The sequence below is a fragment of the Podarcis gaigeae genome (genome assembly GCF_964106915.1).
Source record: "Podarcis gaigeae genome assembly, chromosome: 2".
Taxonomy (NCBI): domain Eukaryota; kingdom Metazoa; phylum Chordata; class Lepidosauria; order Squamata; family Lacertidae; genus Podarcis; species Podarcis gaigeae.
In genome coordinates this window covers 122,698,233-122,713,069 of record NC_139679.1, presented here as the reverse complement: position 1 = coordinate 122,713,069, position 14,837 = coordinate 122,698,233, and the positions used below count along the sequence as shown (strand labels likewise).

Genomic DNA, 14,837 nt, shown 5'->3' with positions numbered 1-14,837 from the left:
CCTCCGGGGCAATGCCAGTACATGGACCATTGTCTTCTCATCACTGGTACTCAGGATGTGCTTATCTGCGCATATCTCCAGCTCTGAATCTTCTCCCCTCCCTCCTCCATATGTTAATCCTGTGTAACCCAACCTCTTCTTAATGTATTCATGACGTAACTGGGATGTATTTTGCACTGTATTCTGGGACATGGAGGGAAGTTTCAAAAGTTCATGTCACCCCTTTCTCACTGTTCAATCTCACCTTGAACCTGTTGCGCAATAAACTTGGATCTTCTGCAGTTTGCTCCTGTCTCCGGCTGAGCTCATTTTCCTCCGCAGGGACCCGCGGACTTAGTCCGACGAGCTGGGTGGCAGAGCAGCCTCGCACCCAGATTTTACCGCAACAATATCTATAATGTATGTATATGTATACATATACGTATATGTATATGGAGGGAGGGAGGCAGTCCCCGCCCACATAATCAATCACTGCAGCAATGCTCTATTTTTTTGCGGGGGGGGGGCAGCCTCCTCAAATATTTATGGGTATGGGAATGAAGGCATGGGAGTAGCCAGGATTTATTGGGGGGGGGGGCGTTTTATGTTGTGGGGTGGCAGAACAAACTTATCTGCAACGCAGCTAGTTAGTTAGCATGGGCATAACCAGGATTTTGCGGGGGGTGGGTGGGCAGCCAAAGGTTGCTTTTTTTAAGGAGTCACTGTTTGTCTTCAGAAATCACTGATAAAAATATCCTGTAGATAAGACATTGCGTAGGGGCTGGCTACTACTGGGAGCGGGGGGGCAGAACCTCAGATAATTGTGTACTTTGCGTACACTGAAATTTGTGGATCCTGCCCCCCCTCCCAGTTGACTACACCCAGTTAAGTACAGTGGTGCCCAAGACGAATGCCTCGCAAGACGGAAAACTCGCTAGACGAAAGGGTTTTCCGTTTTGGAGGTGCTTCGCAAGACGAATTTCCCTATGGGCTTGCTTCGCAAGACATTTTTGTTCCTGCGGGTTTTTTTCCCTTCCCCCCCTTTTTCTAAGCCGCTAAGCCGCTTATCTGCTTATCCGCTAAGCCGCTAAGCCGTCAATGGGCTTGCTTCGCAAGACGAAAAAACCGCTAGACAAAGAGACTCGCGGAACGGATTAATTTCGTCTTGCGAGGCACCACTGTATTTTTATTTATTTGATTTAGGGCAGGCATCCCCAAACTCGGCCCTCCAGCTGTTTTGGAACTACAACTCCCACCATCCCTAGCTAACAGGACAAGTGGTCAGGGATGATGGGAATTGTAGTCCCAAAACAGCTGGAGGGCCGAGTTTGGGGATGCCTGATTTAGGGGGTACAGCTGCAAACTGCCCCCCTCCCTGCTACGCCCATGGCCAAAGGGACCTCAGCTGGTAGGAGTTGGCTCTATGTGTGTTGTCGGACGGGCTGGAGGCGGACTTAGGGGAGCACGACGGTTTCGCCCAGCTGGAGGGCACTGCAACAATGACACAATATAGAATATGAAAAGTGGTCGAAATTATGGAACAATGGAATAAAATCCAAGCGTCACACTCAGAGAAAATTTGGAAAAGATGATGTATAGGTGGTACAGCACACCAGCAAAATTAGGAAAAATGTATGAAACAGGAAATAAGGCCTGCTGGAAGTGTAAAATTAAAGAAGGCAATTTCTACCATATGTGGTGGACTTGCGAAGAAATGAAGAAATTTTGGGATTTGATTTATAACGAGTTAAAAAAAAATTTAAATATACTTTCCCTAAAAGACCAGAGGCCTTCTTACTAGGAATAATTGGGGATGAAATTAAAAAAGAAGACAAGACATTATTCCAATATTTGACAGCAGCGGCCAGAATACTAATTGCACAAAATTGGAAAAGTTCAAATACACCAATGGTTAAAGAATGGAAACATTGACAAGCTTATGGAAACAAAATTGGAGTTTTTACTCCTGGATATAAAAACCTGGATAGAAGAAATTGGCCCCTTTTTTGATAGACTCCTTCTATGATTGGACACTCGTAATTAAAGACTGGCAAAGAACCAGAGGGACGTGGGCATAGTGTAATGTGGGAACTCCAGGAAGATACTAGAAGTAGAGGGATAGGTGAAACGCAAAGGGGAAAGAGGGGAGGGAAAGTTGGAATCCAAAGGTTGTAAAATCATTACTCATATTTATTTTATTTCCATCTGTACTATGTTTGAAAGGGGGGAACTCGTGGAAGGGAATAGATCGATCTTAGGGGATGGGAATTTGGATAAATTGGGTTATTGATGATGAGTGTAATTTGGGGATAAGAACTTGTTGAATTTAATTGCTTATTTGGAAGATTTGGAACACAAGAGGGGGTAGGGAGGGGAAGTCCTGGTTATTGGCCAAAAGTTTATAAATTGGATTTAATTTGTTTTAATTTGTTTTAATTTGGAAAACCTTAATAAAAATTATTATAAAAAAAAAAGAATGGCAAACAAAATTATTTGAATATGTTGAACTAGCAAAAATGACGCAAAAAATTAGAAACCAAAAAAATACAAAGTTTATTAGTGATTGGAATAAATTTATGGTATATATAGAAGGAAACTATAGAAATTTAAAAACTATAGCAGGTCTGTTATAAACCATCAATAATTATTAGCTGCAGGGGGGGGGAAATTCTCTTTTTCAAGAAGCCCGAAATCGGGAGGGAAGGAGGTCAATAGGAGTGTAGAAGAAGGATCTAAATACCTAAAGACATAAAGTTTTAAAGAATAAGACAAAGAACTGTAACAGAAATTGATGCTTTTTGGTGTTACGTATGGATATTTTTTCTTTCCTGTTTTTCCTTTTTCCCCCTGAAACGGTTGTTTCATTTTTTGTTTTTTCTTCTGGTTTTGTTTTGTTTTTTGTAACTGAAACTCAATAAAAATAATTTTTTTAAAAAAAGAGAGAGAGAGGGCACTGCAACAATGACTTAGAGCGGAAGTGGAGTCGTGGTGGTGCTGGTGCTGAATTTTAGTGTTGTACACGGCGCCAGTGGCGTTGCGTCATTTGCTGGCACCCGGGGTGCCCAGGCATACTCACACACCATGTGGGAGAGCGGTAGGACACTGAGGATGAACGAAACTTACTGCGACATCACAGCTCTCACTGCCGGCCACATGCAGGGCACAGAGGGTTCACGGAGCCGTGTTGCGGCACCTGCCCACCCACCTGCGCTGGGGAGCACCCCAGCTGGCCAACCCAACCCTTGGCAGGCACACCCCTCCCCTCACTGGCTGGGCTGCCATTCAGTGAGGGGGTCAAGCAGAAAGCCAGGCCAGGCTCTGGGGCCTAGAGATACCCCCAAAGGGCAGGAAGGGAATCCCTGCGTGGGGCATCTGGTTCGCGCCCCCTCAGAATCATGTGCCCAAGGCTACGCCCCTCTGATCCACCCTGCAGGGTACTGCTGAAATTTGAAAGGCCAAAGGCCACTGCTGCATTTTCTGCTAGCTTAAACCGTAAATTTGATGTGTATTTTTTTTTTTAAACATTTTTTATTGCTTTTTAGAAATACAGAAAAAAGAATAAAGAGTGGTTATAAGAAGATAGGGTATAAGTAACAAGTTTCCATATTCTTTTTCCATCTATTCTATAGGACTTCCCCACATCCTCCGAACCCTGCGTTCTCTGTCTTATAAAGCATCAGCAATTTGTTAACTTATTTCAAAACTTATTGTAACTTCCATTTTATCATGTTCCCTATTTTCAATTTTACTGTAGCTCAATTCTTATATGTTTTATATTAAACACAATAAAGTTATTTCATTATTTTACCTCTGAATTCTTGTGTCTTAATTTTCATTTCATTAACTTACATTTGCTGAAGCTAGAATTTCCTGAAAGGTGCATTTTTTAACATTCATACAGCTTATAATGTTTTTTCAAATAGTCCTTAAACTTTTCCCAGTCCTCCTCAGTTGTTTCTTCTCCCACGTCTCGGATTCTGCCAGTCATTTCAGCCAGTTCCATATAGTCCATCAACTGCGACTGCCATTCCTCCAGCGTGGGCAAATCTTGTGTCTTCCAATATTTTGCAATCAGGATCCTTGCTGCTGTGGTAGCATACATAAAAAAGGTTCTGTCCTTCTTAAGCACTCTCTGATCCACCATGCCCAGAAGGAAGGCCTCTGGTTTTTTAGGTAAGGTAAATCTCAGTACCTTTTTTAGTTCATTATGGATCATTTCCCAGAAGGCCTTCACTTTCGGGCAGGTCCACCAGAGATGAAAGAATGTCCCTTCCGCCTCTCCACATTTCCAACATTTGTTGTCAGACAGATGATATATCTTGGCTAACTTGACTGGGGTCATGTACCACCGGTATACCATTTTCATAATATTTTCCTTCAAGGCAGTGCAAGCCGTGAATTTCAAACCGGTGTTCCATAACCTTTCCCAGTCTGCAAACATAATGTTATGCCCCACATCCTGAGCCCATTTTATCATGGCGGATTTGACTGTCTCATCCTGTGTATTCCACTTAAGCAGCAAGTTATACATTCTCGAAAGTAGCTTACTTTTTGGCTCTAACAATTCAATCTCCAGTTTCGATTTTTCCACCTGGAATCCAACTTTTTTATCTATTTTAAATACCTCTTGAATTTGCGCATAGTGCAGCCAATCTCGTACCTTAGTTTTCAATTTCTCCAAACTTAGCAGCCTCCAATTGTCTCCAGTTTTTTCAATTATTTCCCAATATTTAGGCCAATGGGCCTCCATGTTGGGTCTCTTACGTGCCTTGGCCTCCACCGGTGAGAGCCACCTCGGAGTTTTACTCTCCAATAAGTCTTTGTATTTTATCCAGACCCTCCAAATTGCTCTTCTAACAATATGGTTTTTAAACAATTTGTGCACTTTAGCCTTGTCATACCACAAATATGCATGCCACCCAAACGCATTGTCAAACCCTTCCAGATCCAGGACGTCAGTGTTCTCCAATAAAATCCAATCTTTCAACCAGCAGAAGGCTGCAGATTCATAATATAGCCTCAAGTCTGGCAGGGCAAATCCCCCTCTTTCTTTCGCATCAGTTAATATCTTAAACTTTATTCGGGGCTTTTTGCCCTGCCAAACAAACTTAGAGATATCCTTCTGCCACTTTCCAAAACATTCCACCTTGTCCACGATCTGTAGGGCCTGAAACAAAAATAACATTTTCGGCAATACATTCATCTTTACAGCAGCTATTCGGCCTAACAAGGAGAGTTTCAATCTTGACCATATTTCCAAGTCTCTTTTAATTTCTGACCAACATTTCTCATAGTTATCTTTAAACAAATTCAAATTTTTGGAGGTCAAGTACACCCCTAGGTATTTTACCTTTTTAACCACATTCAGCTCCATTTCTTTGGAGAACTCATCTGTTTCTGTAACTGTCAAATTTTTTGCTAAAACCTTAGTTTTTTGCTTATTTAACTTAAACCCCGCCACCCGACCAAAATCAGAAATTAATTCTAACACTCTTTTAGTGCTGGAGACTGGTTCCTGAAGTGTTAATACCAAGTCATCTGCAAATGCTTTCAATTTATATTGTTTCACTCCGACCTCGATTCCCTGAACCAACCGGTCCTTTCTAATCATATTTAGCAACACCTCCAGAACTGAAATAAACAATAGGGGGGATAGAGGGCACCCCTGTCGTGTCCCTTTTTCAATATTAAACTCCTCTGTCACCACATTGTTTACTATCAATTTAGCTTTTTGTTCTGTATAGATTGCTTCTATACCATTTTCGAACCCCCGCCCCACTCCCATCCCTTCCAAATTTTTCTTCATAAACATCCAAGAAATATTATCAAAGGCCTTCTCTGCATCAACAAAGATCAAAACCGCTCTCGTGTTCAGATTTGTTTGTAGAAGTTCTAAAATGTCAATGATGTTTCTTGTGTTATCAAACAAATGCCTACCAGGGAGAAAGCCAGCCTGGTCCTTGTGAATCACTTCATTTAGTACTTTTTTAAGTCTATTTGCCAAGATATCAGCAAAAATTTTGTAATCCACATTTAGGAGTGAAATGGGGCGGTAGTTCTTAAGTTGGGTCTTTTCAGTCTCTGATTTAGGTATCAATGTGATGAAAGCTTCTTTCCACGTTTCCGGTGCCCTCCTTCCCTCCATTATCTGGTTACAAACCTCCATCAAAGGTTGTGTCAAATCGTCCTTTAAAACTTTATAGTATTTGGAGGTTAAGCCATCCGGGCCTGGAGACTTGCCAAGTTGAAGATTTTGAATGGCACTTTCGATTTCTTGCTGTGTAATGTTACAGTTCAGGTTTGTTCTCATTTCCAGGGGTATTTTTTGTAATCCATTAGTTTTAAGAAATTGATCCACCTCTGGGGCTTTTTGCGGCCCTTGTGTATAAAGTTCTTTGAAGTACCTCTGGAAGCACTTTCTGATTTCCTCGGGTTTCTGAACCATTCTCCCTTCGATCTCTAGATTTGTAACCGTATTAAGCTTTTGTCTCTTTTTCAACTGCCAGGCTAGCAGTTTCCCACACTTATTCGCCGATTCGAAGGATCTTTGTTTCATTTGTTTAATTTTCCATTCCACCTCTTGGTTTATCAATTTTGAATATTGCGCCTGGAAAAATTTCACTTCTCTTAACACATCCTTCGACTTAGGCCTAGATCTTAATTTTTTCTCTCCTTCTCTTATTTTCTCCAATATCTTCTCCTTCTTTTCATTCCAGAGCCTTTTCTTAATTGTGTTTTGTTGTATTAGAAACCCTCTCATAACTGCCTTACTTGCGTCCCAGATTGTTCTTTTTTCCACGGTGGTATTCAAATTTATCTCAAAATAGTCCTTTAAGGTTTTTTGGGCCTTCTTCACAATCTCCTGATCTCTTAATAAGGTGTCATTCATTTTCCATCTGAAGGTACCGGTTGTGTTAAGTCTCAATTCCACTTTCAAAGCACTATGGTCGGAGCAGGTTTTTGGGCAGATTTCCACTTTTCTAGTCTTAGGTGCCAGTCCTCTAGTTGTCCAGATTTGGTCGATTCGTGTCCATGTCAGATGAGCTTCAGAAAAGAAAGTCCCTTCTTTCCCTAGAGGGTTCTTAACCCTCCAAATGTCCACTAAGTCCATATTGTCTGTCATTTCAAAAAAAGTTTTGGGTAGTCTGCCGTCTTTCGATATGTTAGCACTTTGTGACTTATCCATATGTACAGACACAACCCCATTCATATCACCCAGCATAATGATGTTGCTATAGTCCAAATAATCCAGCATGGTCTCATGCAGCTTCCCAAAGAATTCCGACTTTCCCTCATTTGGAGCATATATTCCTAATATCAAAATTTTTTCTCCTTGTGTCTGTATTTCAATCGCCAAAATTCGGCCATATTCATCTTTGAATAAAAATTTCGGTGACAGGCTCTCCTTTGCGTAAATCACCACTCCTCTCTTCTTAACTTTGTCCGAAGAAATAAATTCTTGGCCTAGTCTTTTGTTAATTAACACTTTTCTATGGAGCCTTGTCACATGTGTTTCCTGTAGGCAGATAACGTCCAATTGTTCCTTTTTCAAAATGTGAAAGACTTTCCTTCTTTTTTCCGGGGAGTTTCCGCCATTTATATTCCAACTAAGAAGCTGCAGAGACATCCTGAATCAGTTGACGGGTTCTACAATGGGGTATCTAAGCTTCCTCCCGATCCCGGGGGAGGTAATGCTGGTCCTGGTCCTGGTGGTATAACTCTTGGAGATGGTCCCGGTGGTGGTGGAGGCCAAGAAGCTGCGGCTCCTTTTTGCAGGTCCTCCTCGTGGTCGTGTAGGAACTTCTGCTGGTCTTCAGGTGATTTAATCTTTATTTGCCTTCCTTTGTAAGTAAATGAAAGTCCTTGTGGAAACTCCCACCTGTAAGGAATTCCGTTATGTCTCAACAATTTGGTCAAATCTATATAGGTAGTCCTAAGTTCCAAGAGATATTTGGGTATATCTCTGTAAATTTCGGCCCTTTTACCTTCTACCTCCAAAGATTTCTTAAAATGTAGGCCTAGTATCTTATCCCTTTCTTCTCTTGATCTCAGAGCAACCAAACAGTCTCTGGGCTTATCTTTCTTTACTGATTTTCCCAGTCTAAAGGCTGTCACAATTTTAAAGTCCTTTTCTTCCTCAATTCCCCAGAATTTGGTGAACAAAAGTGTCAAAAATCCCTCTAGATTATTTTGTTCCAATTCCGGGATAGCCCTTATCCTGAGATTACTATCTTTACTTTTCAATTCAACCAATGCCAGGTAGGCTTGTTGTTCCCCTACCTGCCTTCTCAAAGGTCTTACCTCTCCTTTAATTTCATCCACCTTTAAGTTCGCCTGTTCTGCTTTTTGGTTGGCTTCCACAGCTAATTTAAAGTTTTCAGCCGTAGCTCCTTGCAATTTCTCAATTGCCTGAGTGTGCTGCGAAACCTGTTCAGTTAATTTGCCAATAGAGGATGTCGCTTGGTCAATCTTTGATGTTTGATTGTCCACTTTTTGGTTTAAGACTGCCAATTGTTCCAAAATTTGTTTTAAAACTGTTTCAGATCCTCCAGTTGCCATGTCTTCTGCAGCAGGCTGCACTAGTTCCACCTCCTGTGCTGTCAGCACAGTTGGGACAGATGATCTGCGATGATGAGTTAAAGTTGTTTGCAAAAGTTGCCCAGATTTTTTCTCTTTTTCTTTATCTTTAGCTTTAGCTGCTCTTGTTCTCCCTGTGCCGCTCATTCCACACCTGCCTCTGTTCAAGGTCAAATGGTCTTTTGTCCCATGGGAAAAACAAGTCCCAAATATAAATAAAAAAACCACAAAAGGTTTCAATAAAGCTCAGTTCCCATGCAACTATGTTTCCACAGTCCTATAGGGGGAGTATTCCAAAGCTTCGAAAAAGAAAGGAACTATTTTCCGCCATTGAAGTTCCTCAATTCCCCATATTGAGTTTAGTAATTCCCAAACACAAAAGGAAGGTTTCCAGGACTTCTAGTCTTTTAAAATCCAGCCATAAAGTATCAATACAGGTCCATGTAACAATGTTTAATATTAGTATCTCAGTCTATGCAACAATTTCGATCTCTGCAACAATGTCGTCAGTTTGACAGCAGTTTGACAGTTCTTTTTCTATGCACTGGCAGCCCGGTGACGGGGTTATCTCTTTCAGCCCCGTTTAGCCCAGAAATTGGAGGATAGTTCTAAAGAATAAAAGTCTATACAACCCACAGTTCTTTCCTTTTTGGCTTCAAAATACAGAGTCTCTCAATGCACCCTTTCTTCCACTTTAACAATCCCTTTTTAAATACTTCAGCTCGTTTCCGAGCCCTTGCTTTGATCTAATTAGCAGAGTCGGGAGGCGGACTTCCTGTTACTCGCCTCCCGCTTTCGGCCGAATTTCTTCAATTTAGTTGGAAAATTTAGGACCCTTACTCACGGGTATGTTGCTCCAATTCCGATAATTTCAAGAAGAAAGGTCAGCGCTCATCAGCAGCAGCAGCGCGGCTTTGCTTCCACGAAAAGAGCGATGAACTCACAGCGCCGCTCCCCCTTTCACGTTCCGGAGCCTCTTACGAGGCTCCTTCCCCGCTTCTGGGGGGGCTCCAGGCGCCCGCCGAGTCCCACGGCCGCAGGCTCACTCTGCCTGCGGTTTTTCTTGATGGGTCTCCGCTTTGCCGCAGCGGACGACCCTTTTTCGCGGAGCCCCTCTTCACAGCGCAAAGAGGACCGCCATTGCTGTTTCGCGCCGCCTCCGGAAGTCCCGTAAATTTGATGTGTAGAGCAGCACTGCTGTACAGTAGTACCTCGGTTTATGAACTTAATCCGTTCTTAAACCGGAACCGTTCTTAAACTGAGGTGCACTTTCCCTAATGAGGCCTCTGGCCACCGGTGCCTTTCCGTCGTTCAGATTCCGTTCTTAGACCGAGGTAAAGGTTCGCAAACGGGGACACTATTTCCGGTTTTGCGGAGTTCGTAACCCGAATGGTTCGTAAACAGGACTGTTCTTAAACCGAGGTACCACTGTATTCTGTCATTTTCATTTCGTATAACAGACCAAGCTTTCTTTATTGCTTTTGTGTAAAAACTTCTTGTGAAGAAACGGTAAAGGTAAAGGACCACTGGATGAGTAAGTCCAGCCAAATTAGACTATGGGGTGCGGCACTTATCTCGCTTTTCAGACCTGAGGGAGCCGGCAATTGTCTGCAGACAGCTTTCCTGGTCATTTGGCAGCCAGGACTAAACTGCTTCTGGCACAACAGGACACTGTGACGAGTACCAGAGCACACGGAAATGCCATTTACCTTCCCGCCATAGCAATACCTATTTATCTGATTGCACTGGTATGCTTTCAAACTGCTAGGTTGGCAGGAGCTGGCACAAATGCAGATTCAAACCGCCAACCTTGCAATCAGCAAACCCAAGGCTGAATCTACACATATATAAAAGGCACCGTGAAAATGCTTTTTTAAAAAAAAGTTTTCTAAAAATATGGAATTTGCCAGTAGCTCACCATCGCCATCTAGTGTCACATTTATATAATGCACATAAAATGTTGTATTTGCAGCTGTATAGCTGAGTTCCAAGAGGCTTTAGACCACAGAGCCTTTGCTTCTTTACTTTTACTTCTTGTGGGCATGGGGTTGCGGGCAAACACATATTCATAAACCGACGCACTTCATAACTCTAGCAAAATATCCAATGTGTGTATGAATACATGTGAGTGCTGGACATGCATGTTCAGACACATACTTGCAACTCTTTAATGGATGTGGTTTAAAAACAATCATTCCCCTCTTAAATGTTTTATACAAAAATCTGCAGAAAAGCAAAGTTTAATAGGATGTCTACTGCTTAGTTCATTCATTTATGCTTTTATCATTACAAATTTGAGCCTGAAATTAAAGAAAAATTAAAAAAACGACAAAGCTGTTTACATATGTGAGACGCAGGGTCTGCCATTATCTGTACAGGAATTGTGGAGCCACCACTGAGAAGCCCCTGTTGTGTCTGCTTACTAGTCCAGTTGTATTTATTGACGGGCACTGAAAAAGCCTATCAGCTGGGTTGCAAGATCTGGGCAGGATTATACGGGCGTACACCCTACCATTCTGACTGGGATTCCCCAGCCACTACGGGCAGTTTGCAAGATATATATAAAAACATTAAAAACCATTATTTATTATTATTATTATTATCATTATTATATCCGTATACAGAGCTGCTTTTAGATGTCTATTAAAGGTTGTATAGTTACTTACCTCTTTGGCTCCAAGGTCACGTAAATCCAGTGTGGTCTGAGATAAAAAGGAACTTAGAAATATGGAGCAGAATGAACCTTTCCCTACTAGGAAAAACAGCAGCGATAAAAATGAATGTACTGCCAAAAGGGCTCTTTCTTTTTCAGACAGTCCCACTGATCCTGCAAGAAATGTAAAGTATTGCACTTGGGCAAAAAAAATGAGAGGCACAAATACAAGATGGGTGACACCTGGCTTGAGAGCAGTACATGTGAAAAGGATCTAGGAGTCTTGGTTGACCGCAAACTTGACATGAGCCAACAGTGTGACGCGGCAGCTAAAAAAGCCAATGCAATTCTGGGCTGCATCAATAGGACTACAGCATCTAGATCAAGGGAAGTAATAGTGCCACTGTATTCTGCTCTGGTCAGACCTCACCTGGAGTACTGTGTCCAGTTCTGGGCACCACAGTTCAAGAAGGATACTGACAAACTGGAACGTGTCCAGAGGAGGGCAACCAAAATGGTCAAAGGCCTGGAAACGATGCCTTATGAGGAATGGCTAAGGGAGCTGGGCATGTTTAGCCTGGAGAAGAGGAGGTTAAGGGGTGATATGATAGACATGTTCAAATATATAAAAGGATGTCACATAGAGGAGGGAGAAAGGTTGTTTTCTGCTGCTCCAGAGAAGCGGACACGGAGCAATGGATCCAAACTACAAGAAAGAAGATTCCACCTAAACATTAGGAAGAACTTCCTGACAGTAAGAGCTGTTTGACAGTGGAATTTGCTGCCAAGGAGTGTGGTGGAGTCTCCTTCTTTGGAGGTCTTTAAGCAGAGGCTTGACAACCATATGTCAGGAGTGCTCTGATGGTGTTTCCTGCTTGGCAGGGGGTTGGACTCGATGGCCCTTGTGGTCTCTTCCAACTCTAGGATTCTATGATTCTACTTACAGGACCAGAATAAACAGCAGCGGTGATGGCGGACATCCTTGTCTAGTTCCTTTTTGTATCTTGCATTCATCCGTTATCACCCCCTGATTTGCAATTAACTTGGCATTTTGTTCTGAATGTATTGCTTGTATTCCTTTTAAAAATTCAGGTCCACAATTAATTCTTTTTTGGGGGGGGCACCTATGGGGTTCATCTAGGCAGACGCTGCTGCCGCCCCTGGTCTCTGAACTGCCACGCAATGTTGGGGGCAGCTCAGTACATCTGTTAGGTAAAGTGGCAAGTAAGGAACAAAAGGTAAAGGAGGAATAGGAAGAATGGAGTAGACCCACACAGACCAAAGGGATTCTGGGTAGGAAGCCAAGTGGTGAATCTTGGCAAAGTAGACCGTTTAAAAACATAGACAACAAGAATCCTGTAAAAAGGAGGGTCCGTCTCACCACCCGTTGGGACTTAGGGTCCTACCCGTTGGATTCTGAAATAAGCAAATGTGCTGGGACTTGAAGGAATCCCTAAAAGGGAGCCTGAGAGTTGGGTATTACTTCACTGGGTGTATTTACCGTATTTTTCGTCCCATAGGACGCTCCTTTATTTCCCCCCCCCCCAAAAGCAGGTCGGGGAAACCGAACCAGGTCGAGGAACGGCGCTGCGCCTCCCTGAGCTTGTGGGGCTGGCCGATGTCTGCCTCAGGCGCAGGCTGCTATCCGCAGCGTGGGGAGCCCTGCGGGGAACCCCTGCAGGGCTCCCCACGCTGCGGATGTGCTTCCGAAGCGCCGGGCGCTCTGCTTTCAGGGCGCCCGACGCTCCAGGAAGCAGGCTGCTATCCGCAGCCTAGACATCCCTGCCGGACCTCCTGCAGGGCTGCCCAGGCTGCGGATGTCTTCCTGAAGCCTGGAGAGCGAGAGGGGTCGGTGCGCACCCACCCCTCTCGCTCTCCAAGCTTCAGCGAAAGCCTGCATTCGCCCCATAGGACGCACCCAGATTTCCCCTTCATTTTTGGAGGGGGAAAAGTGCGTCTTATGGGGCGAAAAATACGGTACTTCAAATTGTGGCATGCCATTCCTACTGTGTTTGGGGACCCTCCTGCTCGTTCAACGGAATGAGCTGTGGACAACCTGCCCAAAAGTCTCACTCTGCTAGGACCATAGCTGTCAACTTTTCCCTTTTCTTGCGAGGAATCCTATTCAGAATAAGGGAATTTCTCTTTAAAAAAAGGGAAACGTTGACTGGTCCTAGCTGCTGTCCAGCAAATACATTAGAGCCAGTGTGGTCTAGTGGTTAAGAGCGGTAGTCTCGTAATCTGGGGAACCGGGTTCGCGTCTCCGCTCCTCCACATGCAGCTGCTGGGTGACCTTGGGCCAGTCACACTTCTGTGAAGTCTCTCAGCCCCACTCACCTCACAGAGTGTTTGTTGTGGGGGAGGAAGGGAAAGGAGAATGTTAGCCGCTTTGAGACACCTGAAGGGGAGTGAAAGGTGGGATATCAAATCCAAACTCTTCTTCTTCTTCTTCTTAGATCCAAGAGGAAGGTTGGATGTTGGGTCTCTCAGACAGATGTGCTCTCAGGAAGATCAGGAACAGATTCCCCTACCTGTTCTCCTCTGTATCTTCCCTTTGGCTTTAATCCTGGATATCCTGGGGAAGAATCCTGAGCTGTGGGGATCCTCATTCCCTGTCTTTCTGGTCAAGTATATAACCTGAGTTAGAACAGCCTGCAATGCACATGACAGATACTGACCAGGTTCATTGTTCCCTCATAAACACTCTGCAGATGCTGTCACAGTTCGGCACGGCAGCAATGTGGAGTATCACCTGGCACCAATCATGTGACCCTGAACCAGGCTGAGCCCTTGCATTCACTAAGAATGGGCTCAGAAATAAGCCTAAGTATTCTCCAAAATGTTAGGAAATGTCCATGGCATATTTTTGAGCCTATCTGAACCCAAATTAGAATTTCATGAACTTCCTCCATCCTAAATATCAGAGATGATGAACTGTGTTGCCATTATCCTCTTTCACCATCTCTGTTTCTCATCTTTACGTCACAGTGGTACCTTGGGTTACAGACGCTTCAGGTTATAGACGCTTCAGGTTACAGACTCGGCTAACCCAGAAATATTACCTCGGGTTAAGAACTTTGCTTCACGATGAGAACAGAAATCGTGCTCTGACCCCATTAGCTAAAGTGGTGCTTCAGGTTAAGGACAGTTTCATGTTAAGAACAGACCTCCAGAACGAATTAAGTATTTAACCCGAGGTACCACTGTATTTTTTATTTGTTTCTCATTAGCTTCGAGTCTGTTGGTGGCACTAACTGTGACTCATAACCTTTCATTCTCTCTGCGAGAAGCCAAGTTACAGGGAACCAGGCAGAGGGCCTTCTCGGTAGTGGCACTTGCCCTGTGGAACGCCCTCCCACCAGATGTCAAAGAGAAAAATAACTACCAAACTTTTAGAAGACATCTGAAGGCAGCCCTGTTTAGGGAAGCTTTTAATGTTTAATAGGTTATTGTATTTTAGTGTTTTGTTGGAAGCCGCCCAGAGTGGCTGGGGAAGCCCAGCCAAATAGGCGGGGTATAAATAATAAATTATTATTATTATTATTCCTTAACAAAGCAGGAACAGGGAAGTTCTGGTTTTTGTGACTATCTATGCCTAAGACTACGCAAAAGCCTTTGACTGTGTCGA

At 43.5% G+C, this 14,837-nt stretch overlaps 1 long non-coding RNA gene across 1 annotated transcript; it reads left to right on the top strand.

The window, feature by feature from the left end:
* Nucleotides 1–13,193: 13,193 nt before the first annotated feature.
* Nucleotides 13,194–14,654, top strand: LOC310838289. The gene is made up of 2 exons (XR_014560893.1): nt 13,194–13,416; nt 13,673–14,654. It is a non-coding gene; the product is annotated as an uncharacterized lncRNA (long non-coding RNA).
* Nucleotides 14,655–14,837: the final 183 nt, after the last annotated feature.